At 41.7% G+C, this 24,424-nt stretch overlaps 1 long non-coding RNA gene across 3 annotated transcripts in view; it reads right to left on the bottom strand.

Annotated features, from left to right (window-relative positions):
* Positions 1-24,424, bottom strand: part of LOC129136126 (uncharacterized) — a 32,342-nt gene that overhangs the window by 5,632 nt on the left and 2,286 nt on the right. The window contains exons 2-5 of one of the 3 annotated variants that reach the window (XR_010146942.1): positions 8,937-9,080; positions 4,461-4,547; positions 4,058-4,268; positions 1,526-1,716 (exon numbers count right to left, since the gene is read on the bottom strand). This is a non-coding gene — a long non-coding RNA (uncharacterized LOC129136126). The remainder of the gene's footprint in view (positions 1-1,525; positions 1,717-4,057; positions 4,269-4,460; positions 4,548-8,936; positions 9,081-24,424) is intronic. The other 2 variants (XR_008537424.2, XR_008537425.2) reach the window with 2 other exon arrangements.

Below are 24,424 nucleotides of genomic sequence, written 5' to 3'. Positions count from 1 at the left end.
TTTATTCTCCAAAGTTGCTTATATTCTTTGTTTTCACTAACACAATTTTGTCCTTCTGTCAAGCAACCAATATATTCAATAGTCAAAGGATAATCACAGAAGAGAAATATGAAAGTCTCCTTAAATGTGTATATATAACCTGTCAGGGGATTAGAGAATAGATTGTATGTGTAAATAATATAAATTCAAATACAATAAGATGTTGTGCTTTAACAATTTATAATGATCATATCAGAAAATCACCAAACAAAATATTGGTTCGTGCAATAAATGGTTATGAAGCAACTACTGATGCTGTGGGGTTCTGTGCCAAGTCCCGTGACACTATCAAGCCAAGTTCTTCCTCCTGCACTTCAGACTTGCATGCCTAACTTTTTACTTACTCCTTGGAGTAAGTAAACTCTTAGAGGTTTAATTGGCACACCAAACTTAACGTGTGCAAAGTAAAACTCCAAATGTCTGACACAAAAGTGCTCTTCTCCCAAGCTCCCCTGTTAGTTAAAGGCATCTCCAATCTTCCATGTCAAGCCAAAACTTTGGAGCTATCCTTACCTCTGGCATCCCTAATAACTCAGCAAACTATAAGCCGCTCCACCTTTAAAAATTAAAGGTCTTCCCAGTTCTCTAATTCCACAGCCAGCACCCTTGTCAAAACCATCACTGTCTCTATCCTGGAAAATTACAATAATAGCTTTTTCTTTTTTTTGAAACAGAGTATCGCTCTGTCGTCCAGGCTGGAGTGCAGTGGCGCGATGTTGGCTCACTGCAACCTCCACCTCCTGAGTTTAAGAAATTCTCCTACCTCAGCCTCCTGAGTAACTGTAATTACAGGCGCATGCCACCATGCCCGGCTAATTTTTATATTTTTGGTAGAGACAGGGTTTCACCATGTTGGCCAGGCTGGTCTTGAACTCCTGACCTCAGGTGATCTGCTCACCGCAGCCTCCCAAGGTGCTGGGATTATAGGCATGAGCCACCGCAGCCAGCCTACAGTAGCTTCTTAACACTGCTCCCAAATTTGCCTCACAATAGTCTATTTTCCATAAAATGCATATATAATATATTCACACCCACATTGAGATGAACAACAACCAAAAAAAAAAAATCAATTTTTTTTTTTTTTTTTTTTTGAGAATCTCACTGTTGCCCAGGCTGGAGTGTAGTGGTGCCATCTTGGCCCTGTGCAACCTCTGCCTCTGAGGTTCAAGCGATGCTCCTGCCTCAGCCTCCCAAGTAGCTGGGACTACAGGCACGTGCCAACCTGCCTGGCTAATTTTTGTATTTTTGGTAGAGACGGGGTGTTGCCATGTTGGCCAGGCTGGTCTCGAACTCCTGGCCTCAAGTGATCTGCCCGCCTCAGCTTCCCAAAGTGCTGGGATTACAGGCATGAGCCACTGAGCCCAGCCTAAAAAAATCACTTTGCGCTATGTGATAAAATGCTATTAAACTTTTTCATGCTTCTTTACATTTTCCACATTATCTATAAAAAGACATACCCATGCAAAGCTTTTAATATTTTACTTACATCAATTACAAACACAGGACAAGAGACTGTCCAGCCAGTTTTTCCCTGGTTGTAAAATTAGGATAAGGATTCTGTGCAAATGACTGCTGAAGTACACTCAGCTTATCCTTGGTAAATTTATGCCACAGTTTTACACTTCCTCTTCCCCATCTTCTTGTTCTTACTTCATTATGACTGGTTAATGGGAGATCCTGAAAAATGTACAAACAGAAAGAGAAAAGCATTGGAGAATACTAGTAATATCCAGAGTGGGGGAAAAAAAAAGGTCAATCATTGGCTATCTCATAAAATTTTTTTAAAGTGGAGCCCAATCTCATACCTGTACATAATAATAAAGTTACTAATGAGATTAGCCAAGTGTAGTGACTCAGGCCTGTAATCCCATTGACTCAGGAGGCTAAGATGGGAGGACGGCTTGAGGCCAGGAGTTCAAGGATCAGCTTAGGCAACATAGCAAGACCCCATCTCTAAAAAAATAGAAGTTCAAGGCTGCAGTAAGTCATGATTGTGCCACTGCACTCTAGCCTGGGCATCTGAGCAAGGCCCTGGCAAAAAAAAAAAGAGGTAAAATGAAAATTTTTTAAAATTAGCTGGGCTTGGTGGCACATGCCTGTTAACCTAGCTGCTTGGGAGGCTGAGGTGGGAGGATCATTTGAGCAAGCCCAGGAGGTCAAGGCTACATTGAGCCATGATCACACCACTGCACTCCAGCCTGGCTGACAGAGTGAGACCCTGTCTCAAATAAAAAATTTTTTTTAATTAAGATACAAAGCTATCCTGTGTTCCTGGATTAGAAGAACTAATATTGTTAAGATGGCTCTACTACCCAAAGTGATCTACATCTTTAATGCAATTCCTATTTTTAAAATCCCAGACATGCTTTACAGAATAGGAAATTTCATCCTAAAATGTATGTGGAATCTCAAGGTATCCACAATAGACAAAACAATCTTTAAAAAGGAGAACAGAGTTGAAGGTCTCACACCTCCTGATTCCAAAACTTACTACAAACCTATGATGAAACAATGTGGTACTAGTGGATGTACAAGTGTAAATATATTCTGTAGATATTTTCTTGAGGTTACCATTGCAATTATAGTTTGGTACTAGCACAAAGGCAGGCATATAGACTGGTGGGATAGACTAGAGAGCTCAGAAATAAATCCTCACAAACATGGTCAAATGATTCACAAGGGGGTCAAGACAATTCACTGGGGAAAGGACATTCTTTTCAACAAACAGGGCTGGGGGAAACTGGGTATCCACGTGCAAAATAATCAAGTTGGGGCCGGGTGCGGTGGCTGATGCCTGTAATCCCAGCACTTTGGGAGGCCAAGGGGGCGGATCACGAGGTCAGGAGATCGAGATCCTGGCTAACACGGTGAAACCCCGTCTCTACTAAAAAATACAAAAAATTAGCCAGACGTGGTGGCAGGCACCTGTAGTCCCAGCTACTCAGGAGGTTGAGGCAGGAGAATGGCGTCAACCCAGGAGGGGGAGGTTACAGTGAGACGAGATCTCACCACTGAACTCCAGCCTGGTCAACAGAGTGAGACTCCGTCTTAAAAAAAAAAAAAAAAAGAAACTACAACCCAACAACAAAGAAAAAAAACCTGATTTTAAAATGGGCAAAGGACTTGAACAGATATCCCTCCCAAAAAGGTATATGAATGGCCATTAAGCACATTAAAAATGTTCACCATCAATAATCATTAGGGAAATGAAAAAAAAAATCAAATCCACAGTGACACATCATCTCACCCCCCATCTCACCCCATTAGGATAGGATGGCTACTGTCAAAAACAAAAACCCAGTAAGAGTTGTCAAGGATGTGAAGAAATTGGAGCCCCTGAACACTGGAAATGTAAAATGGTGTGGCCACATGAAAAACAGTATGGTGGGCCAGGCGTGGTGGCTCATGCTTGTAATCCCAGCACTTTGGGAGGCTGAGGTGGATGGATCACCTAAGGTCAGGAGTTCGAGACCAGCCTGGCCAACATGGCAAAACCCCATCTCTACTAAAAATACAAAATTAGCCGGGCATGGTGGTGTGCACCAGTAATCCCAGCTACTCAGGAGGCCAAGGCAGGAGAATCACTTGAACCTGGGAGGCAGAGGTTGCACTGAGCCAAGATCACACCACTGCACTCCAGCTTGGGTGACAGAGTGAGACTCTGTCTAAAAAAAAAAAGGAAAAGAAAAAACATTATGGTGGTTTCCCAAAAAATTAAATATTATTATATGATTCAGCAATTCCACTTTTGGGTAAATACCCACAATCATTGAAAGCATGGACTTGAACAGCAATTTGTACACTTATGTTCATAGCAGCATATTGTTCCCAATGCCATGACCCAATATAAAAACTTCCCAACATTTCTAAAAAGCAAATGTGCACACGTAACACTTGTAAAAAATGTAAGATTTTACAATAAACACTCAGTTCCTATAGTAAAAACAGCAACCAAACCAACTTGCTTTGTATGGCCATAGACCCACAGTGAGGAGCAGGACCTCTGGAGCCTGCCTACCAGTGTTTAAATCCTGGCTCTGAGACTGACAGGCCACAGTGTAGCACTGACTGCCAGTGCCCTCCTGGGCTACTCTCCTTGTCTCTGGCTGCTCTCCAGGCCCTGGGATGGAGGCCATTCCTATGGCATCTTCTTGGAGGACTTCATGTTCTAAAGGCATCACAGCTGAGCCATGATTGCTTCCAGGGCTCTTTGATGCAGATTCTTGCCTCTGAAACATAGTGATGAGCCCAGTGGACTTCTGGGCCCACTGTATATTATCGGGGCACCTTTGACTTAGGTTATTACTCATTAAACACAACGTATTAAGATACAAGGCACCGCTGGAACTAACCGGAGACTTCTCTCAACCAGGGCTCATCTAGAAAAAGAAATCCAGAATCCCCATACTTTGCAAGCCCACCTTCCCAGAGAACAGGAGCGTCAGTTTCTTCCATATCCCAGGTTTGAAAAGCTCCAAATTATTTCTGAATTTCATGAAATATCAAATCTGTGAACAAAAGGGAAAAAAGTGCCTAGGGCCATTTCTACAGTTCTTCCAATATAGCTCTTTTGCTTTGAGGACGTTTTTGTTTTCAGAATTCACCCCGTTTACATTTAACCATACAGGAAAGTAGACGGAAGCGTATAATTAGCCTGATGATCCTATCACTGAAATTTAATATATAGCAATACCTGGCCAATTTTATCTCCTTGACACCCCACCCTCATTATTTTGAAGTGAATCTCAGACATGTCATTCACCCGAAAATACATCCATATGTATCTCTAAAATATAAAGTCTCTCTTAATGCTATGTTGGGTTAAGATTTAAATACCTGAGCCTCTAGTAAAATCCTATACCCAATTCTACCATACAGCAACCACACACAATTACTCTGATGAAATCAGCTGTTCCCAGCCTATAAGCTTGAACTTTTAAAAGGTGAAAGTCAGGCCTAGCAGGGTGGCTCATGCCTGTAATCCCAGCACTTTGTGAGGCTGAGGTGAGCAGATTGCTTTGAGTTCAGGAGTTTGAGACCAGCCTGGGCAACATAGCAAAACCCTGTCTCTACAAAAAACCCAAAATTAGCCAGGTGTGGTGGTGCATGCCTGTGGTCCCAGCTACTTGGGAGGCTGAGGCTGGAGAATATAGCTTTGAGTCCAGGAGGCAGAGGTTGCAGTGAGCCAAGATTCCCCAACTCCAGCCGGGGCAACTGAGTAAGACCCTGTCTCAAAAGAAAAAAAAAAAAAGTGAAAGCCCAAACACCTATTAATACAAAACACTAATGCATTAGGTAAGGAGCCTCCTGCAAAAGAAACACGCTTTGGTGTCCACCACAGAAACTCACCGTTGGAAGTTCAGATGAATCTCTAGTCCAGGTTCTGAATGATAAAGTGATTAACTCTGAAGCAGCAATCATCAAACATAACCCTGAGACGCCCTCCCTCACACACCCTAGACACAGCCCCACCCCAGACACAGCCCCACCCTAGGCACAGCCTTGCCCTAGACACACCTCTTGATGGCTTTACCTTACTTTTCAAATCCCATTCACTCAATGAGCACCCAGTGAAAACAATTTGCTTATTTAATCCCTACAACACCCTTATAATGTGCATCCTATTTTAATCCTACTTAGACTTGAAGACAGGGGGGCAGAAAGGTTTAGAGCACAGAGTGAGCCTCTGACCCAGGCAGTCTGACCTTGAACCTCCTGCCTGTGGCCATCACTTTCACATTTATAGACTGCACGCTCTGTGAGGACGGAAGTCTTGTCAGGCTCACAGAAGATCCACATCACCTGATATATCATTGCTTACAGAATACTTAGATTGGAGGCAGGAGTGACCAGAGATTAACACTGAATAAGGACATTCTAAGATATAAAACTAATGTTTTATAAACATTAAACCATTTGCTAATTCATCTTATTCTAAAAACTACCCTATGAGATACCAAAACCTCCATATTACAGACAAGGAAACTGTGGACTTTTCTGCTTTTTTCACAACTCTAGGACATTGTACTTTCCCAAATGTGTGGAATAAGGTAATAACACTTGGAGGGTTTTTTGTCCTCCAGGTTTGGAAAATGCAGCTCATCCTCGACAAGTGTTTTATATTAATCCATCTTAATTCAGAGTGATACATATATTCTTCGTTCTACTTAAACTAATTGCTACAATTTATGAGGACTCATTATATGGCCGGCCCAAAGAACAGAGTTTTCAGACATTATCTTACCTAAATCTTACAGTGCCTTACGGAGATATATATTATTATACAGATGACTACTGAAGCACAGAGAGATTAGCTAATTTACCTGAGGTCAAACTCTAAGAAGAGGAAAATAACTAGCAGGAATTAAAGCAGGTGAAAATAAAGTTTGAATTGGGCAAGGTAATGGCTGACTTGCAGGAAGGAAACAGCCCCAAATGATTTCGGTTTCTCACTTCATTCCAGGGTGGACCGCGCCTCTGCAACAACAACAACAACAACAAAAAAAAAAAAAAAAAAAAAAAAAAAACAGGAAAAAGCAGGAGGAACAACTCGTGGTTTTCTTCATTTCCGCGCAAGGATGGTTAACATAACCTCCTTTCATCCTGGGACTCCAGCAGGTCCTTTCAAGCAGTGCCAGATGCTTTGGGGTAGTTGAAGAAATATTTTGGGAGCTGGAAGTCTTGGAGAATATCAACGACTGAGAGAGTAGAGCAAACCAAAATTAGATTGGGCCTATGCTGAGTTCTTTGGCTTTTTTGTCTTCCCAGTAATTCGGGCCCTCTTTGTGGTTGTTGATTTATTATTTTTTGAGACCGAGTCTTGCTCTGTCACCCAGGCTGGAGTACAGTGGCAGGATCTCGGCACACTGCAAGCTCCGTCTCCCAGGTTCAAGCAATTCTCCTGCCTCAGTCTCGCGAGTAGCTCGGATTACAGGCACGCGCCACTACACCCAGCTAATTTTTGTATTTTTTGTAGAGACTAGGTTTACGCAACTTCGCCGAGGCTGGTCTCGAACTCCTGAGCTCAAGTGATCCACCCCACATTGGCCTCCCAAACGCTGGGATTACAGGCTTGAGCCACCACGCCCACTCGTGCTTTATTCTCAGTAACCTTGAAATCACACTAGGTGGCGACCTTCCCCGTCCGCCCCCATCAAGCTGCTTCCAAAAACATTTTTACCAGGCACCTTCACTTTCTTTCTTTTCATTATTTTCTCAACTCCAGTCTCTCTGTTCTCACTGCATTGTTTAGACATCATTGGTAAAAGTTAACAAATCAGGTCCTAAATTGCCCGATCATATGGTTAATCTTCTTTCCTAAGTCATCGAACATTGTTAGCCAATCTTCGTCTTCCTTGAAAGCTCCCCTACTTCAGATTTTTTTTCTTCTTGCTGTTGCCCAGGCTGGAGTGCAGTGGCGCGATCTCGGCTCACTGCAACCTCCGCCTCCCTGGTTCAATCGATTATCCCATCTCAGCCTCCTGAGTAGCTTGGATTACAGGCGCAAGCCACAGCGCCCGGCTAATTGTATTTTTAGTAGAAACAGGGCTTCACAACGTTGGCCAGGCTGGTCTCCAACTCTTGACCTCAGGTGATCCGCCCACCTCAGCCTCCCAAAGTGCAGGGTTACTTACAGGTGTGAGATTCTTTACCTTTTTTTTTTTTTTTTTTTTTTGAGACGGAGTCTTGTTCTGTTGCCCAGGCTGGAGTGCAGTAGCATGATCTCGGCTCACTGCAACCTCCACCTCCCGGGTTCAAGCAATTCTCCTGCCTCAGCCTCCTGAGTAGCTGGGACTACAGGTGCCCGTCACCACGCCCGGCTAATTTTTTTTTTGCATTTTTAATAGAGACGGGGGTTTCACTATTAGCCAGGATAGTCTCGAACTCCTGACCACGTGATCCAACCACCTCGGCCTCCCAAAGTGGTGGGATTACAGGCGTGAGCCACCACACCCGGCCCTGGCCCAGATTCTTTATCAAGCTCGGCTTTGGTGGATGTCCACTGAGTCCTTAATCCTTTTTCAAAATATCTCGAAACAGTAAGGGCCCAGCTTATACTGAGTGCTATGTATTGAGACCTGCAATGCAGCTGTGAATAGCACAAATGCAGTCTCTGAAAATCAACGTTCTGGTGAACTTTTAAAAATACATAACTCCTGGCCGGGCGAGGTGGCTCACGCCTGTAATCCCAGCACTTTGGGAGGCCGAGGCAGGTGGATCACGAGGTCAGGAGATCGAGACCATCCTGGCTAACACGGTGAAACCCCGTCTCTACTAAAAATACAAAAAATTAGCCGGGCGTGGTGGCGGGCGCCTGTAGTCCTAGCTACTTGGGAGGCTGAGGCAGGAGAATGGCGTGAACCCGGGAGGCGGAGCTTGCAGTGAGCTGAGATCCTGCCACTGCACTCCAGCCTGGGCGACAGAGCGAGACTCTGTATCAAAAAACAAAACAAAACAAAACAAAAATATATACATAGCTCCCAATTATCACCTGCAAAGAAAAGTCAGAATGTATTAGAATGCCTGGCAGGGAGTTTCATGACCTAACTACTATTAAACTCCCATTCAGACCGGGAGTGGTGGCTCACATCTGTAATCCCAGAATTTTGGGAGGCCAAGACAGATGGATCACTTCAGGTCAGGAGTTCGAGACCGGCCTGACCAACATGGCAAAACCCCGTCTCTACTAAAAATACAAAAATTAGCCAGGTATGGTGGCACATGCCTGTAATCCCAGCTACTCAGGAGGCTGAGGCATGATAATCGCTTGAACCTGGGAGTCGGAGGTTGCAGTGAGTTGAGATAGTGCCACTGCACTCCAGCCTGGGTGACAGCAAGACTCTATCCCCTCCAAAAAATATTTTTTAATAATTAAAATTAAAAAAAAATTATACTACCATTCAGCTTCGCCTTTGAGACTCACCACCTGCAAAATCTTTTTTCTAATAACCAGCCTTGTCCATTTCTAGGTGCTGAGATACTCTCGGCCCTCTTGGCTTCGTCCATCTGCTTCAGATGCCACAGAAGAGTTCCAAGTGACTCTGGAAAAAAAAAAACACTTTGACCAAAACAAAGTTATCAACATGGCAATTTGATTTTAATGGTTATCTGGTTAAAATGAAAAAGACATCATTAGCAACAGGTGTGTAAGATTCTAGTGTTCTGTAAAATGATCTTGTTTTCCTTAAGTGTTCTTTTTTTTTTTTTTTTTCAGGGTTGGGGGCAGGAAATTCCCAGCTTTTGGGGACATTTTTCTCCACTTTTTGGATACAATGAATTCATTGGATACAATGAATGTTAAAAGTTCCATTAACTTAATTTCCAAAAGCAAGTTTAGTCCTTTGGTTTCCCTACTTCAAAATGTAGCATTTGCCTTCTTCATGACCAAAAGTAAACATGTTTGTAAAGCTATTTATCATTACTATTAAAGCATGACAAAACCAGTGAATTTGGCAAATCAGTGATTCAGCAAATTGGCTTTCAACACATTTTGTTGATGATTTTATGTCAATTGACTATTCAATAAATTTATATTTTCTCAAACTGAATTTCAGCTACGTGTCTGCTTCTTTCACATCACAAAACTTATTTCACTAAATTGTAACAATATAGAATAACTAACATTTATTATGTTTTTAATTTGTGCCACTTTTAAGCTAACTGCTGGCTGGGCCTGGTGGCTCATGCCTGTAATCCCAGCATTTTGGGAGGTCGAGGCAGGCAGATTACTTGAGGCGTGAAGTTCAAGACCAGCCTGGCCAACATGGCGAAACCCCCATCTCTACTAAAAATACAAAAATTAGCCGGGTGTAGTGGCACACGCCTATAATCCCAGCTATTCAGAGGCTGAGGCACGACAATCCTTTGAGCCGGGGCATGGAGGTTGCAGTGAGCTAAAATCATGCCAATGTACTCCAGCCTGAGTGACAGAGGGAGACTCCCTCTTAAAAAAAAATAAGCTATTCACTTTCCAAACATAGATATATATGTTTGAAAAGTGATATATATACATATTTTATATATATATATTTTAAGTCATATAGGTCAAATTTCTGCACAAAATTTAATTATCATCATTATCATTATTTGAAGATTTTTAGGAAGGGCAAACACACCCTGGTTTCCTCCCTTCTACCACAACACCCTCGTGGATTATCCCTGCCCCCTCATTCATTAATTCAATGCTCTGAGAACATTTCTGTTTGCAATCTTTGAATACAGAATCTCATAAGTGCTAAATAGAAACCTGTATTAAAACATTATTATGCTGCCTCTAGTAAATCCCTTTTGATTATTCCGTTGTCTGTCATATGAACTACAGTATGCTCAACCTGAGATAATTTGTCTTGTTCGCAGTTGACTCTATGAAAAGAGTCAAACTCTGTAAAACCTTTGAAGAGATTTATTCTGAGCCAAATATGAGTGAACATGGCCTGTGACACAGCCCTCAGGATGTCCTGAGAACATGTGCCCAAGCTGGTCGGGGTGCAGCTTAGTTTTATACATTTTAGGGAGACATGATAATTCCATCAAGTATATTTAAGAAATATGGCCAGGTGCAGTGCCTCACGCCTGCAATCTCAGCACTTTGGGAGGCTGAGGTGGGCAGGTTGCTTGAGGCCAGGAGTTTAAGACCAGCCTGGCCAACATGGCAAAACCCTGTCTTTACTAAAAATATAAAAATTCACCGGGCATGGTGGCATGCGCCTGTGATCCCAGCTACCAGGTAGGCTGAGGCACAGGAATCGATTGAACCCGGGAGGCAGAGGTTGCAATGAGCCGAGATTGTGCCACTGCACTCCAGCCTGGGCGACAGAGCAAGATTCTGCTCAAAAAAACAAAAACAAAAACAAACAAACAAATAAAAAACAGGAAAAGAAAGAAATACATTGGTTTGGTCCAGGAAGGTGAGACAACTCAAAGCTGTGGGTGTGTGTTGGGGGGTGCTTCCAGCTTATAGGTAGATTTAAAATTTTCCTGGTTGACAATTGGTTGAGTTTATCTAAACCCCTGGGATCAACAGAAAGGAATGTCTAGGTTAAGACAAAGGATTGTGGAGACCCACATTCTTATTTACAGAGGAAGCCTTAGGTAGTAGGTTTCAGAGAGAATAGGTTGTAAAATGTTTTTTATCAGACTCAAAGTCTGTGCTGATGTTAATGTCAGAGACGTATAATGAGGCATGTCTCACTGCCACTTCCCATCATGGTCTGAAACAGTCTCTCAGGTTAAATTTTAAAAGAGCCGTGACTGAGGAGAAAGTACATTCAGATGGTTGGAGGGCTTTAGAATTTTATTTTTGGTTTACATTCTCCCCCTTCTGGCCAATATTTACCAGAGGCAACATCAAAGGCCATCAAATCTTTATTTTGTCCCATAGCATTGCCAGGGTGGCGTGGCTGCCTGCCCCCCATCCATCCTGTCCCTTGGTGGGACTTCCTATGGCTGAGGGCCTTAAGAGTCAAAAGACTGGCCAGGCTTGGTGGCTCACACCTGTAATCCCAGCACTTTCGGAGGATGAGGCAGGTGGATCACCTGAGGTCGAGAGTTCGAGACCAGCCTGACCAACATGGGGAAACCCCATCTCTACTAAAAATACAAAACTAGCCGTGCGTGGTGGTGCATGCCTATAATCCCAACTATTCAGGAGGCTGAGGCAGGAGAATCACTTGAACCCGGGAGGCGGAGGTTGCAGAGTGCTATTGCACTCCAGCCTGGGCAACAAGAGCAAAACGCCATTTCAAAAAAAAAAAAAAAAAGTCAAAAGATTTGTAGCCAATTAATTGTTCTAGGCCAGATAGGAATGGATGTGGACAGGCATTCATTACCTCTTAAATTATTATTTTAAGTAAAACGCCAACAAACAAAAACCTAAAGGCAAAGCTGCAACACTGACTTATTTCAACTTCTATGTGTTGAGCTACTGTAAGCTTGGTTTTATAGACTTACAGCAATTAGCTATATAAAACATTGGTGATGTTCTGAGAAAATATTTTAAATATGTATATGTATATATATGAGAGACAGAGAGATTTATGTTCTCAACTCATAACTGGGATAACTATACCCAGGAGGCTTTGTTGTAAGGTATCTTTATCCTGTTAGTAAATATTTTCCTTTAATTTTACAGGAAGCAAAAATTTATTGGCCGGGTATGGTGGCTCATGCCTGTAATCCCAGCACTTTGGGAGGCCAAGGCGGGTGGATCATCTGAGGTCAGGAGTTTGAGACCAGCCTGACCAACATGGTGAAACCCCATCTCTATTAAACATACAAAATCAGCTGGCTGAGGTGGTGAATGCCTGTAATTCCAGCTACTCAGGAGGCTGAGCCGAGATCACGCCACTGCACTCTAGCCTGGACGACAGTGCCAGACTCCGTCTCAAAAACAAAAAGTATTTATGTTTGGGGTGGATGCAACAGTGACACATAATCGTTTAGAAGGCAAAGTTCCTTGTTTTACCAGCTGTTTAGGCATCTTTGTACCCCTCCTTGATTTGGAGGGTTTGACCTTGACCTAACTTGAGCCCTCAAAACTGGCTCTTACAATCTCATGTACCCAACTCTTCCACAACCCTGGGTCTAGAGGGAGGGTGCTTGTATAGTTTTAGCAGCAGGGCATTTGCAGTGAAAAACACACTGGGGCCCAGTGGGATGCCAAATGAGGGAGATTCACATCTCTGGTCTTCAGAATACCATGATTTTGGTTTCCTTGGCAATAAAACAAGGAGAAAGAAATAACGTTTATAGTTTCACAATCAAAAGAGTAGTTGTGTGTCAGAACAGAAAAAGAAACTTATTCCATTAGGGCACCAGCTAAAAATATGAAGAAAAATTATCATCTGGTATCTCTAGAGGATTATTGTAGCCAAGAAATAATAATTCAATCTGAACTCAAAAAAGCAAAAGCTAGGTCTGAAATCTAGCATTAACTGTTACACTTTTCCTTTGAAACAATTTCTCTAGCCTCTTTTTTTCTATTAAGGAGAATTTATACTCCTTAAACACAAACAAAATTTGTGTGCAAAGTAAGTTTTAGGCTTATTATACTAGCCTGATTATTTGCATAACATGCAGCAACAATTGATTGGCCATATAGGCTCCTTTTAAGTTGGCTTTGCTGGAACTTTACCTAAAAATATGCTACTTTGGTTGGGCGTGGTGGTTCATGCCTGTAATCCCAGCACTTTGGGAGGCCAAGGCAGGTGGATCACAAGGTCAGTAGTTCAAGACCAGACTGGCCAATATGGTAAAACCCCATCTCTACTAAAAATACAAAAATTATCCGGGCGTGGTGGCACGCTCCTGTAATCTCAGCTACTCAGGAGGCTGAGGCAGGAGAATCACTTGAACCCGGGAGGCAGAGGTTGTGGCTGCTGAGCTGAGATTGTGCCACTGCACTCCAGCCCGGCGACAGAGCAAGACTCCATCTCAAAAAAAAAAAAAAAAAAAAAAAAAAAAGCTACTTTAGTTAGTCTTGGTAAGATAACGAGTGTCTTCAATTGTTCTGTTTCAAAAGACTTACTGAACTTATCCAAATAACTGTATTGTAATAAAACTACAATCCAAATTTTGAAGAACCTAGATGGAAAGGTAAATTTGCTTACAAAAACATACTTCTCCCGGCTGGGCGCAGTGGTTTACGCCTGTAATCCCAGCAGTTTGGGAGGCCAAGGCAGGAGGATCGCTTGAGTCCAGGCTGGGCAACGAGGCAAAACCCCATCTCCACAAAAAATATAAAAATTATGCCGGTGCAGTGGCTCATGCCTGAAATCCCAGAACTTGTGGGAGTCCCAGGCCCGTGGATCATCTGAGGTCAGGAAGTCGAGACCAGCCTGACCAACATGGTGAAACCCTGTCTCTATTAAAAATACAAATTTAGCTGGGTGAAGTGGTGCATGCCTATAATCCCAGCTACTCAGGAGGCTGAGGCAGGAGAATCGCTTGAACCCTGGAGGCAGAGGTTACAGTGAGCCAAGATCATGCCATTGCACTCCAGCCTGGGTAACAAAAGTGAAACTCCGTCTCAAAAAAAACAAACAGTTAGCTGGGCATGGTGGCACGCACCTATAGTCCTAGCTACCGGGAGGCTGAGGTGTGAGGATTGCTTGACCCCCTGGGATGGAGGCTGCAATGAGCCGAGATGGCGTCACTGCACTACAGCCTGGGTGACAGAGCAGGACTCTGTCTCAAAAACAAACAAACAAAAAACATATTCACTCAAATAAGTCAAAAAGAAAAGGATTTTCTTGACCCTTCTTTAGGCAGAGAAGCAGCTTTCAAACAGGATGTTTGTTTACCTTGGAAATGCCATTCACAAATCAAGCAGCTCATGAGAGCTGTCTATCAGGCACTATAGAATCTAGCAGCTCCTCACAGAGTTAGAATTAGTCCTAAGAAAGGGGCTTCCTGCTTATCAGTATCTCCTCCTTATATCCCAAGGTAGCAAGATTCTATATAAACCATTTTTATTTTAGCATGGAACTCTTTTGGGGACAATTATTTCTATTAGCATAGGGTGTGGATCACATGAGGCCAGGAATTCAAAACTCCGTATCTACTAAAAATACAAAAATTAGCCGGGCGTGGTGGCTAACATCTGTTATCCCAGCACTCTGGGAGGCAGAAGTGGGTGGATCACCTGAGGTCAGGAGTTTGAGATCAGCCTGGCCAACATGGTAAAACCCCATCTCTACTAAAAATCAAAAATTAGCCGGGCGTGATGGCAGGCACTTGTAATCCCAAACCCAGGAGGCAGAGGTTGCAGTGACTGGAGATCATGCCATTGCACTCCAGCTTGGGTGACAAGAGCGAAACTCAGTCTCAAAAAAAAAAAAAAAAATACAAATATTAGCTAGGCATGGTGGCACATGCCTATAATCCCAGCTACTCGGGAGGCTAAGGCACAAGAATCACGTGAACCTGGGAGGTGGAGGTTGCAGTGAGCCAAGATGGTGCCACTGCACTCCAGCCTAGGCGACAGAGGGAGACTCTTTCAAAAACAAACAAACAAACAAAACCCATTAGCATAGGGGTGGCTTCAATTAACATTCCCTAGTAAGGCAATAAATGCCTCCCAGGTGGATATTCTCTAGTTCAGTCATTGTCATTGGGAAGTACTCACCGTCTTTTGCCATCAATCCCAATAAATGCTCCACAAAGGGCTATGAAGTAGAGAATTTGTCATGACTAGCACTCTAGCTTCTACTCTATGCTTTGTGGGCTCAGGCAATCTTACTAGTTCCCACATGCAGAATAAAAAAAGGCAGGTCCAAAGATATTTATTTGCCTATTTTCAAAAAAAAAAAAAGATTATCTCCCTTACTTTAGATAATTAATAAAAAGTTACAGGAGCCAAATAAAAGGCAAAGGAGAGATTAATCATCCAAGGCCTTTTCAAAAGAGAAAGAGCTGAACTTCTGAGATATCAATCTGAAGAGTGTCAAAAAGATAGATTATAGAATTTAAGAATTAAAAGCTTCTTGCATTAAGTCAATATTTTAAATAAAATCTTGTTTTAACCAATTATTTAGTTTTGTATTAGTGGTTTTGTTAATGAGTACTAAGCTCTGACTTTTTTATTTAAACATTTTTTATTTATTTAAACATTTAATTTATATAAAACCCAGCCCAAGAAAGAATGATCTTTGCTTGTATAATTTTTGATAAATAAGACAATAATTTTTGATAAATAATAAACTAAAAAATTTATTTTTATTATTTTATGCCCAAATTCCTATCTAAAGGGTCTGTGGAGTCATGCCCTCAGATAGGTTTTATTTAACCCTATATATCATGATTTATTTTCCAACTTGACTCTGGCATAACATTAAGAGACAAAGAAGAAAATCAAACTATTTTACCCTAACACGTGTTTCTTTGCCATATTTTGAAATGGTCCTGCAAAGCTGTTCTTTGTGGGGGAAAATTTGCATCTGTAAAGAATCTCTATTAACATAGCTAGATCTTTTTCTTCCAGACCCTCCCAATCCTAAAGAGATTAAGATCTGAATAGGAAACATTTTTCACCTATTGTCTCTAAGGCAGCTACAATAAGACTTCAAAAGAACTTTGGTCTCCAGTATCTTTATCTTAACCTGAACATTCCCTTTCTATCTATACCAGGTCTTTAGACAAACTCAACCAACTGTCAACCAGAGAATGTTTTAAATTCACCTATAACCTGGAAGCCCCTGCTTTGAGTTGTTCCATCTTTCTGGACCAAACCAATGTATTTCTTAAATGTATTTGATTGATGTCTCATGACTTTCTAAGATGTATAAAACCAAGCTGTGCTCCAACCACCTTGGGCACATACATGTTCTCAGGACCTCCTGAGGGCTATGTCACAGGCCATGGTCACTCATATTTGGCTCAGAATCAGACTCTTCAAATATTGTATAGAGTTCAACTCTTTTCATTGATATTAATATCGAAGACCCATCTCTAGAAAGACTATCATAATTTCTTCTTAATCACAGCCAACTGAATTATATAACCCCTTTAAAAAATTAAATTCCTTTTTACTAACCTTATTATGACTTACATAGACCATTTACAACGTGCTTAGACTGTTTGTTTTGTCCTAAAGATCCCTCTTTCTTGAAAAACCAGTAATCTTATTTTAGGAAAAATTTACCATACAAGATTCTCATATAAAAATTTTTTTTCTATTTACTTTCTTTACCAAAAATAACTCTTTATATCTGTAGCTTTCCTTACATCTCATATTTCCTAGTTCTGTTTACACTGTTTTATGCATAACCTTAAATAACCTTTGAATTAAACAAAGGTATTTACATTTTTTAAAAATTTTTTTTAAATTCTTTTTTTTTTTTTTTTGAGACAGAGTCTCACTCTGTCACCCAGGCTGTAGTGCAGTGGCATGATCTCGGCTCACTGCAACCTGCACCTCCTGGGTTCAAGCAATTATCTGCCTCAGCCTTTTGAGTAGCTGGGATTATAGGCACCCGCCACTACACCTGGCTAATTTTTGTACTTTTAGTAGAGACAGGGTTTCACCATCTTGGCCAGGCTGGCCTTGAACTCCTGAACTCATGATCCACCCGCCTCAGCCTCTCAAAGTGCTGGGATTACAGGTGTGAGCCACCACATCTGCCATATTTACCTTTTAATAAGAATATTTTAAAAAAGTTTTCCTATAATTTTTAAATTGTAAATTACCCAGATATTCAATTAATGTTTAATTAATTGAATTAATTAATTAATTAATGTTTAATCAATTACCCAGATATTCAAGTTTGTTTATAAGCATTTAGTCTATATATTTACTTGATTATCTAATAGTTTACCCAGGTTATTTATGAAAACAGTGATAGTCATCACTTCAAGTTAATTCTCTGTTAATTATTTTTATAGCTGTGAATTTCAGGTGTTTACTTAAGTAAGAAGCTTAAGGTTTAATATAAGGGTGTTTTTACCAATAACTCAGGATTTAGCTGTTTTCATTAAACCAACAATGTTTTGTGTCTTATTTATCAAAAATTATACAAGCAAAGATCATTCAGTTTTGGGCTGGGTTTTATAGTTTTATAACCCTTATGGTAAATCTTATAGCATTCTGCAGGAATAAAGTATGAAACCACTTGATCAATAAATGCAAACAAAAATACTAACAATTCTTAAGACATTTCTAGTATTATTTTACCAACAATTTTAAAGCAAGCTTATTTATTAAAGATTTTACTTAAGTCACATGTGATACAGAAGGGCTGGGCTCAGGGCTAAACCCCACCATTCAGCCTGGACCACGGCCCTAAGGGAAAACAGCTGACCCTGTTTTTCCACCTAAATAATGCCTTTTTGGCCTGCCACACCCCTATCCTGTGCCCATAAAAAGACTTCAGTTGCTAAAGAAAAAATAAAAATAAAAATAAACAGGAAAGAAAAAAAGAAAAGAAAAGAAAAAAAGATTTCAACTGGCAGAGCAACACAAGCAGCTGAGTGGTGGGAATACAAGTGGCTGAGTGGCAAGCAGAGAAGCAACTGAACATTCGAGACTATGGATAGACACGACAAACTTCAGATAGTGCGGCTTCAGAGAGCGGCCCAGCCAGAGACAGCCAGGCTTCAGGGAAAGATCACCTTCTTCCCACATCATCCCCTTTTCACCTCCGCATCCCGATGAGAGCCACTTCCATTACCCAGTAAAATCCTCCTTATACACTACCCTTCAATCCATTTGTGTGACCTGGATGTCAGACAAGAACCCAAGTGCCTAGAGGACAGCTGCTGCCACCCTGACCCTCCACTGAGCTAGCTGGCACTTGGCCATCTCTGGACAGCAGAGCTGAAAGAGCATTGATTGTAATATACTTGGATGCTGCTGCGGGGCCCACACAGAGCCTGCTCCTGCCAGAGAGGAGCAACTAGCCAGTTCCAGCATTTGTTCGCTCCAGTTCCTGCACTCACTAGCATGCATGATCCCTCTTGCAAGGAGTGGACAGCGGCAGGCTGAATGAAACCAGCCACTCCAGTTCCCACCCATGAAAGGGGTCAAGGGAATTATCCCATCTCACATGAACTTGAAAAACATTTGACTAGTCTTTTTTTTTTTTGATAAAGTATTTGATTTAAGCACTTTCATTTTTCTTTAAACCACTTAATGCAAGCTCTTTTATATCTTTTTAGTAGTAAAATATTATATACACAACACATAAATACATAGACATATTAGGCATACCAATAGAAGTACAGCTTACAGATTCATAAGACCTATTTTTTTTCCTTAGACTTTTAAATTCTTGATAACCCATTTTATTACCCTAGGCAGTTTTAGCTAAAGTACTAAATTTGCATATTAAAGGAAACAACTCAAGTGAAAAATCAATTAGCAAAATTTACATCTCAAGAGGAAAAGTCAGGTGTGCTAGAGTGAAGTTAAAATGAATTTAATTACCAATTAAAATTATATAAATCTACTATAAAAGCCTTTTAAATATATATACACACACATATACACACATACACACAAAAAATCCCATAGCTTTTACTTCTGAACTTTAGTCATGAGATAAATACAAATGCACTGGGTTGAAAAAAAAAAAAAAAGTTTAGATCAAAAAGTGGTTTTAGGCCAGGCACTGTGACTCATGCCTGTAATCCCAGCACTTTGGGAGGCCAAGGCGGTGGACCACCTGAGGTCAGGAGTTTGAGACAAGCCTGGCCAACATGGCAAAACCCTGTCTCTGCTAAAAATAGAAAAAATAGCCAGGCGTGGTGGTGGATGCCTGTAATCCCAGCTACTCGGGAGGCTGAGGCAGGAGAATCACTTAAACCCAGGAGGCGGAGGTTGCAGTGAGCTGAGATCGTGCCACTGCACTCTAGCCTGCATGATGGAGTGAGACTCCATCTCAAAAAAAAAAAAAACCAGTGATTTGTAATCTCAATAGAAAAGCAACAGCAGATGTAAGTCAGACAGAAAAGAAAACAAAGAAAAGGAGAACTTAGGAACTCTATAGTTTGCAGGTCAACCTTAGGTCTCTTTTTCCTTAATGTAAATGTGCACAAACACCATAATACTTCAATTTCACATAAACTCTAGTAAGTAGAGCCACCATAATACTGATGGAGTGCCCAAAGGGGGTCATTCTCCTTGTTTTCTCCTCATACTTAGATTATTTGTTTCCCAATATTTTTTAAAGGAGGAACTGAGCTGTGGCCTAGGGCTTTTGTGGAATAGGTGGAAGTGTGCTGGTTGCAGGCAGGACTCCACGGTGTCACCCCTGAGTCATCGTTGCCCTCTTATGTGTCTCAATTTCTCTCTCTGAAGCTCTAGCACCTCAGAGGGCTCAAAACCTGGAGCTCCCATACGTGCTTCCTGGATGAGCCTTTTTAAAACTAATTTTGTTGGGGGTTCCCTGTAGGGCTGCTGCGCTACATGTCATGATGGGTGGGTGAACCTCACAGACACTCCCACAAGGCCCCTGGTCACCCCGGGGTGCCTGTCAGCTGGGAGGAGCAAAATGCCCTTTCTCTTTGGAGCTAAGGAAACTCAGACTCTCATTTACCTACGAAAGCAACAGTTCAGTTTCTCATTCCATATCTTATTTATCAAAAATTGTACAAGAGAAGATTATTTGTTTTCTTTTTTGTTTTTTTTTGTTTTTTTTTTGAGACAGAGTCTTGCTGTGTCCCCCAGGCTGGAGTGCAGTGGTGCAATCTCGGCTCACTGCAAGCTCCACCTCCTGGGTTCACACCATTCTCCTGCCTCAGCCTCCCAAGTAGCTGGGACTACAGGCGCCCACCACCATGCCCGGCTAATTTTGGTATTTTTAGTAGAGACGGAGTTTCACCGCGTTAGCCAGGATGGTCTCGATCTCCTGACCTCGTGATCTGCCCGCCTCGGCCTCCCAAAGTGCTGGCATTACAGGCGTGAGCCAGCGTGCCCAGCCGAAGATTATTCTTTTTTTAAAAATCTAGGTAGATGTTTAATTTCCTGGTTGACAGTTGTTATTGTATTTTTTATTTTTATTGATTTATTTATTTAGAGACAGGAACTCACTCTGTCACCCAGGCTGGAGTGCAGTGGCATGATCTCAGCTCACTGCAACCTCTCCCTCCCAGATTCAAGTGATCCTCCCACCTCAGCCTTCCAAGTAGCTGGCACTACAGGTATGCACCAGCACACCTGGCTAATTTTTGCATTTTTAGTAGAGATGGGGTTTCACCATGTTGACCAGGCTGGCCTCAAACTCCTGGTTTCAAGTGATCTGCCCACCTCGGCCACTCAAACTGCTAGGATTACAGACATAAACCACCACACGCAGCCCTGGTTGACAATTGGTTGAGTTTATCTAAATACCTGGGATCAAGAGAAAGGAATATCTGGGTTAAGGATTGTGGAGACTCAAGTTCTTATTTGCAGAGGAAGCTTTCAGGTAGTAGGCTTCAGAGAGAACAGGTTGTAAAATGTTTCTTATCAGACTTACAGTCTATGTTGATGTCAATGCCAGAAAGGTATAATGAGGCATGTCTGGCTCCCACTTTCAGTCATGGCCTGAACCAGTCTCTCAGGTTACATTTTAAAAGAGCCCTGGCTGAGAAGAAAGTCCATTCAGATAGTTGGGGGGGGCCTTAGAATATTATTTTTGGTTTATATTCATATTTCCAGAGCCTAGCACCATAACTGACACTACACTGGTCTTCAGAAATTAAATTTTATTACTATTTTATTTTATTTTATTTTATTATTTTTGAGATGGAGTCTTGCTTTGTCACCAGGCTGGAGTGCAGTGGCGCAATCTTGGCTCACTGCAACCTGTGCCTCCCGGGTTCAAGTGATTCTCCCGCCTCAGCCTCCTGAGTAGCTGGGACTACAGGCACGCGCCACCACACCCAGCTAATTTTTGTATTTTTAGTAGAGGCGGGGTTTCACCACGTTGGCCAGGATGGTCTCCATCTCTTGACCTCATGATCCGCCCGCCTCAGCCTCCCAAAGTCCTGGGATTACAGGCGTGAGCCACCGCGCCCAGCCGGTCTTCAGAAATATTTCTTGACTATTTGAGTGAATGATTCCTTGGTTTCCCTACCTAAAAAATGTAGCATTTTCCTTCTCCATTCTCATTATACTGTTTCAATAATTTTTCTTCTTCTCCTCCTTCCTTCCTTCCAATTTTACCTCCATCCAATGTACACAAGATATGTTCACTCCACTAATTAAAACAAACAGACCAGGTATGGTTGCTCATGCCTGTAATCCCAGCATTTTGGGAGGCCAAGGTGGGAAGATAGCTTGTGCTCAGGAGTTCAAAACCAGCCTGGGCTACATAGCGAGACCCTATCTCTATTAAAAATAATAATAATAATAATAATAATAATAATTAGCTCAGCATGGTGGCCCAAGCCTGACCTGTAGTCCCAGCAGTTTGGGAGGCTGAGGCAGGAGGATCACTTGAGCCCAGGAGTTCAAGACCAGCTGGGCAACATAGGGAGACCCGTCTCTACAAATAATAAATACATTAATTAAATAAAACAAACAGAATTTCACTGACTCACCTTGGCTAAGGGATCAAATCAAAACCCCTCGGTTTGATACCAAATGCCATTCATGATCAGGACTCCACCTGTCTTTGCAGCCTCAACTTCCTTCACTCAATTTCTTCACATTGTTTTTTTCTAGCAACAAAAAATTTCTCCTAATTCCCTGGACACACAATATTCTATTCAAATTTCTGTAAATTTGTTTAGGTCGCCCTTCCCCCATCCTATAATCCTGGGAAGGTGTGGGAGTTTTTTGCTGTATCTCAGCACTTGTCCATCCTATAGCCACCTCATCATAACTTCCCAAGGAGGACTACTTATTAATACCTCTGTATCTCTCGATACTGCATCATTTGTGTATTTGTGTTTGGGAGTGGACAGTATTATTTAAAATATTTTTTCTGGAATAGATAACTAATTGCCCCAAAATAATTTACTGAATAATCCATTATTCCTTCCTTAATTTGAAATGTTACCTTTATTATAAAATAAACGCTTGGATATGTATATACCAGATCCATGTCTGGAGTCTGCATTATTTTTTCATTGATCCATTTGTTGATTTCTGCATGTCAAGTGCCAAATGTTTTACATTATTATAGCTCTTTACAGTGTGTCTTGATATCTAGTAGGCCAATCTTATGAGGAAAAACAATGTTATTTTTGCTTTATTTTGCGTATCCCATAGGGCCATTAAGATTGAACCATCCTTTCATTTTGCTTGGTCTCAAGTTTTCTCTTTTGAGGATGCCCAATTCATATCCTTTAATCATTTGTCAATTACATATATTGGAGAATTCCTTCTTCCAGGTATTCCAACTTTATTTACAGTGTCATTCATATGAATGAAGCTTTTCATCTGGATGCAGTTAAATTTTCAATCTTTCCTTCTATGGCTTTTAATTTTAATAACTTGCTAAAAGGTTTCCTTCCCCTCCCTCAAAAGTTGTAAAACTATTCTCCCAGACTTTCTTCATTATTTTTCATATTTAGGTCACTAATCCATCTAGACAGGGGGATAAAAATGTCCAGGGATGAGATATTTCTCTGCCAATTCAGATGGGACAGCAGTGTAGGGTGCCTGGACCTTAGAGAATTCAGTCACCCCTGCCGTGTGTGAAGGGTGACTGTAATGAAGAAAGGAATGCCTTCTGAACATCCAGTTGACTGTAAGTTCTTCATGAATTTACATAAACTACTCACATCTGCACAAAGATCTTCTGGTACTGTCTTCTGGATTCCTTATCTGTGCGTGAGGGGCTAACAGTAAGATGTTTAATGTTGAGCTGTTGGTGGCCAGGTACAGCCTCTAACTATAATCCCAGCACTTTGGGAGGCTGAGGTGGAAGGATTACTTAAGGCTGGGAGTTTGAGATCTGCCTGGGCAACATAGTGAAACCCCGTCTCTATTAAAAAAAAAAAATAGTGTGGAGTTGGAAGACATAGGACACTAAGTAACAGGCTGGGCTCCAAGCAGGGTTGTAGAAGACATGAAACTAAAACCTAGCTCCCTGTAGTCTGTTGACTGAAGCCATTTTGCCTCTCCAACATTTATTGTAGCATGAATAATTTCTCCAATATCTCCCTCGTTGCAGATTTAATACCTAAATAGAAATACTGAAAAACGGCAGCCTAAAATTGGGGAAGTTCTTGAAACTTTTGGTAAGGTAGGCTGGGTATGGTGGCTCACACCTGTAATCTCAGCACTTGGGGAAGCCAAGGCAGGTGGATCACCTGAGGTCAGGAGTTTGAGACCAGCCTGGTCAACATGGCAAAACCCCATCTCTACTAAAAATACAAAAAATTAGCTAGGTGTGGTGGCATGTGACTGTAGTCCCAGCTACTAGAGAGAGTGTGGCAGGAGAATCACTTGAACCCAGAAGGCCAAGGTTGCAGTGAGCTGAGATTGCGCCATTGCATTACAATCTGAGCAATAGAGAGACTCCGTCTCAAAAAAAAAAAAAACGTTTTGGTATGGTAAAGGCTTGATCAGAACTGTACTTGAAAAAGATGATCCTGTTATTTGTCAGACAGATTCAATAAAGGGACTGCGTGTGGGGTGAAGTGGCAGGAAGTAGGAAGGAGTGACTGACTCATGAGACAGTGGAGATGAAGCCATGATTTAATCTAGAAGGATTAGATACTGTATTACCCAATCAGTAGAACTCTTGACAGCTGATTAGTCTGCAATCTTTATATGATATGGGGGAAGTCAAAGCAAGGAATCTGGGTACAAGGTAGAAAGAAAGTGCTGTTCACATAGACAGAGTAGGCCAGGCGAGGTGGCTCATGCCTGTAATCCCAACACTTTGGGAGGCCGAGGCAGGCAGATCACCTGAGGTCAGGAGTTCGAGACCAGCCTGGCCAACATGGTGAAACCCCG

Source organism: Pan troglodytes, chromosome 8 (genome assembly GCF_028858775.2).
Source record: "Pan troglodytes isolate AG18354 chromosome 8, NHGRI_mPanTro3-v2.0_pri, whole genome shotgun sequence".
In the NCBI taxonomy this organism is placed as follows: Eukaryota; Metazoa; Chordata; class Mammalia; order Primates; family Hominidae; genus Pan; species Pan troglodytes.
This window is presented reverse-complemented; position numbering and strand designations above follow the sequence as displayed.